The following is a 5,000-nucleotide window of genomic DNA, read 5'->3' on the forward strand; positions in this document are numbered from 1 at the left end:
AGAGACGGACCGCAGCGGTACCCGGAGCGTACCACCTCCAGGGACCACCTCAGCTCCCCGAGGGCAGCTGTGATGGAACCAAGGGGGCCGTGCGCACCGGGGACAGGGACGGTCCGCTCGACATCCAGGGACCACCTCAGCTCCCCGAGGGCAGCTGTGATGGAACCAAGGGGGCCGTGCGCACCGCAGCCAGTGACGGTCCGCTCGACATCCAGGGACCACCTCAGCTCCCCGAGGGCAGCTGTGATGGAACCAAGGGGGCCGTGCACACCGCAAGTCCGGGCTTCCACGCAACACAGAGCAGGGTGCCCGAGAACCGGTGGACCTCCAGCTTCCCGGGGGAAGCCAGAGGAAACACCGGCCACGTGCACACCGCATGTCCGGGCTCAGAGCTCCATCCAGCACCTCGGACAGCTCCGAAGCCGCCCACAGAGCACTGTCTGCAGCCTTTGCCCTGTCCGCCTTCCACCGGGCTGTCACGCAGCTCACAACCGACCCAGAGAGGCCACCGGCCCATCAGATGGACCGAGGACGCTCACCGGACCGACCGGAGCCCACAGCTAGGGCTCAGAGCTCCAGCCAGCACCTCGGACAGCTCCGAAGCCGCCCACAGAGCACTGTCTGCAGCCTTTGCCCTGTCCGCCTTCCACCGGGCTGTCACGCAGCTCACAACCGACCCAGAGAGGCCACCGGCCCATCAGATGGACCGAGGACGCTCACCGGACCGACCGGAGCCCACAGTTAGGGCTCAGAGCTCCAGCCAGCACCTGGGACCCGCGCCGAGGCCGTCCACAGAGCACTGTCTGCAGCCTTTGCCCTGTCCGCCTTCCACCGGGCTGTCACGCAGCTCACAACCGACCCAGAGAGGCCACCGGCCCATCAGATGGACCGAGGACGCTCACCGGACCGACCGGAGCCCACAGCTAGGGCTCAGAGCTCCAGCCAGCACCTGGGACCGCGCCGAGGCCGTCCACAGAGCACTGTCTGCAGCCTTTGCCCTGTCCGCCTTCCACCGGGCTGTCACGCAGCTCACAACCGACCCAGAGAGGCCACCGGCCCATCAGATGGACCGAGGACGCTCACCGGACCGACCGGAGCCCACAGCTAGGGCTCAGAGCTCCAGCCAGCACCTGGGACCGCGCCGAGGCCGTCCACAGAGCACTGTCTGCAGCCTTTGCCCTGTCCGCCTTCGACCGTGCTTCCACGCTTCCAAGGAGCTCACAACCGACCCAGAGATGCCCCGGGCCCTTCAGAAGGACCGAGGAGACACACCGGACCGGCCGGAGCCCGCTGCCTTACCGCCCCAGCGTTCCAGAGAACCGGAGACAAAATCTGGAAAAAGGGCTTAAAATGCTGGAAAAAGCCGAAAAAGGGGCCTAAATCCGCCTTACCCTAGCTCCAGTAGACCCCTAGAACCGGCCTGGATCGAAAAACTTTGGCTTTTTCCGCTCCAAGCCCTCTTTCCGAACTCGCTCCTATAATCCCGCCGGTGGGATTTTTCTCCGTAAGGTCCTGAAATCCTACCTATCGACGGGGCCGGGGTGAAGCGTCGATTTTTTTTCACGGGCGGCAATGCTTTGGACAAACTTTGAACGGTTATCTCGGCTTCTGTGAACAACTTAAAGACGATTCGACCACACCAGAGTGTTCTCTGGACCCTGGCCTTTCCGGCAATATGCGGCTTTCCCCGGGGAAATGCATTTTTAAAAAATTTTATGGAAGTGGAAAAATCACCGGGGCCTCCGGGGCACCGAGGCCGAGGACAGTGAGCCGCTGCGGATACCGCTGGCTGCTGCATGGGCCCTCTCTGGAAGTCCGAAAATTCAACTTTATCCCAGGAACACGGGACTCAGGTCAGCGTGATCGGGGCATTCTCCCGGGCCTATTGATCCCACTCTCGAGGCCGCCGGTGCCCGGGAAAGTGCCTTTCCGAACCCTTGGACCGGTTTGGGTTTTTGATTTTTAATTCCGCCTGTGGGCGTCCCAGGAACCAGAGAACCACACCAGAGTGTTCTCCGGACCCTGGCCTTTCCGGCAATATGCGGCTTTCCCCGGGGAAATGCATTTTTAAAAAATTTTATGGAAGTGGAAAAATCACCGGGGCCTCCGGGGCGCCGAGGCCGAGGACAGTGAGCCGCTGCGGACACAGCAGGCTGCTGCATGGGCCCTCTCTGGAAGTCCGAAAATTCAACTTTATCCCAGGATGATGGGAGCGATACAGGGGTGATCAGGGCATTATTCTGGGCTCATTGATCCTGGTCTTGAACCCCCTGGTCCCCGGCAAAGTGCCTTTTCGACCGTTTTGACCAATTATGGTTTTCGATTTTTAATTCCTCCTGCGGGCGTCCCAGAAGCCGAACGACCACACCGTTTTATTCTCCAGACTCTGGCCTTTCCGGCAACATACGGCTTGCCCCGGAGGAATGCATTTTTAAACATTTTTACGGAAGTCAAAAATCACCCTAGCGGGACGTCGGGCCCCCCCAAGGCGGGCTGTAGCCTGACTTTGCCCCGGCCCTGCTAAGACCCATCCAGGCTGGAGCTCCCTCCTCCTCCTGCTCCCTTCGAACCGCGGGGTCCAGGCTGGCTGGCTGGCTGGCTGGAGCTCCCTTCGAACCGCGGGGTCCAGGCCGGTGGAGCTCCTCCCTGCGAACCATCCGGGCTGGAGCTCGCTCCCTCCCTCCCTGCTTACCTCCCTTCGAACCGTGGCATCCCACACTTAAGCACCCCCCACACGGACTGCACCCACCAGTACGCAAGGCCAGGAGGGTCGTGCCCCTGGTAGGGCAAAGAGAAGCAGCTCCAGGTGGTGGTGGTGGTGGTGGTGGTGGTCGTCCCGGCCGTCCCCCCCCTCCTCTCCCCGCAGGACGGGGTTCCCTAACCCGCCTTTTCCCTAACCCGTCTTAGCGTCGTAACATGGCCTCCCGCCCTCCGGGGAATCGCCGCCCGGCTATCGGGACGCGTTTGCCCGGGGATTCGGCCCCGATTTCGGGGTCTAACGAGGCCCAGGTGTTGCCAATTAGGCTCGATTGGAAGCCAATCACAGGAGCTTTCCCTGATTGGACGCCCTGAATTGGGACCAGGTGTTTGCCAATCAGGCTTGATTAGAGGGAAGCACGCCCGGAGATCCGGCCCCGATTTCGGGGTCGAACGAGGCCAGGTGTTGCCAATTAGGCTTGATTGGGGGGGCGGGGGAAGCACGCCCACCCGCCTGCACATATAGCCGGGCTGCGGATGTGCCCCGCTCATTTTGCTATCTGACTCTCGCGGAGTGAAGATGACGCCTTCTAAGTTTAAGAATCGCTGCCCTGTATGTCACCGGCCGTCTTGGCGCCTGCGACGCCATTTGGATGACGTTCACAGCGTCAGGAACGCCCTGGAGCGAAGGATCCTGTTGGCGTTTGCCAGAGGGCGAGTGAGCGTTCGCGGCATGAAGTGCCCCGTCGGCGGCTGCTCGTACGGCGGGTCAAGGGTGGCGCAGCACCTCCAAGACGCTCACCGTGACCTGGGTGCCAAGGAGAAGAAGCGCCTTTTGAGGAAGCTCCAGTGGCGCAAAACGCTTCGGCAGGTGAGAGAACTTCGGGCGGCGGGTCCCGACCCGCCGTTAGCCACCAGGTTGGACCTGGACGGTTCACGGGGCAGCGAAGCCGCCGACGCCGCCGCCGCCGCCGCCGCCGCCGCCCCCCCCCCTCCTGCTTCTCCCCTTCCCTCGCAGGGACCGAGCGCCAGCCCTGCCCGTACAACCTCGGCGGACTCCCCGCAGCGGCCAGAGACGGAGGAGCTGGAGCTGCTGGAGCCATGTCTTCTTCCCGGCCGACCGAGCGCCAGCCCTGCCCGTTCCACCTCGGCGGACTCCACACAGCGGCCGGAGCCATGTCTTCTTCCCGGCGGCGACGACGTGCCATCCGCGGACGTCGAGGACGAAGAACCGCAGGCCCCGTCCTCGAGCACGGTGGGTAGACTGAGTACATTTCCCGCAGTCATCCGTGGCTACCTAGAAGAGTACCGCCGGCACCTGGCCGGGGCAGTACGCTCGCGAAAGCATGCTGAAAATGTTAAGTCAAAGATGGGTCGAATTGTTGCATTCCTCAGCTACATGAGCCGTGATAAGACCGAGCTGGGCTCCTGGCGCTTCTTGGATGACGCCGCACGCATAATGACCTGGCCCGCCGAACTCACCGAGCGGGAGCAGAAGGCCGTAACTACCGTTAAGGTCTACCTGGTAAACACAACCCAATTCCACGTATACTTCATGGAGACGCCTCCGAGAAGCTCCAGGCTGTCCAAGCGGCAGCTCGTGTCCGTGATGCGAGCTCTGAGGTCGGCTACGTGCCAAATCGGAACGAAGGTGGTGCTTCGGCAGATCAAGGTCAAGTCCGAGAAGCTCCAGCGCTCCGTAACGCCCGACCTTCTCCGCAGATGTGTCGCAAAGTGTCGGGGCTGGATCCCCAAACTCTTGCTGAGCTGCTCGCAAAAGAAGCACGACGTGGGACTGAGGCATCAGCTCTTCGGCTTCTTCGCCCTTTACCTTATTTCTCTCTACGGCCATCGAGCCGGCGTCATCACCAATCTTACCACCGAGGAGGTCCTGGAGGCCGCGAGGGGGTCCGTCTCTTCCTCTCCGGGGGTCGTACTCAATGTAAGTCTGCACCCACTCACTAACACTAGCCTGGCTGGCTGGCTGGCTGGCTGGCTGGCTGGATGGATGGATGGATGGATGGAGCCTGGATGGAGCCTGGATGGAGCATGGATGCAGCAGCCAGGCTGCATCCAGGCTGCTGCATCCAGGCTGCTGCATCCATCCATCCATCCATCCATCCATCCAGCCAGCCAGCCAGCCAGCCAGCCAGCCAGCCATTTAACATTTCTCTGCCCGTCTTCAGGTAAAGAACCATAAGACTGCCCGGGTGTTTGGATGTGCTCAGGTCTTTCTCACCCACGAGGAACTGGGCTGGATCCAGCGGTGGATGGAGATCCGGGCTCGGCTACGTCCGCAGTGC

Source organism: Xiphophorus hellerii, chromosome 19 (genome assembly GCF_003331165.1).
Source record: "Xiphophorus hellerii strain 12219 chromosome 19, Xiphophorus_hellerii-4.1, whole genome shotgun sequence".
NCBI classification, from domain to species: domain Eukaryota; kingdom Metazoa; phylum Chordata; class Actinopteri; order Cyprinodontiformes; family Poeciliidae; genus Xiphophorus; species Xiphophorus hellerii.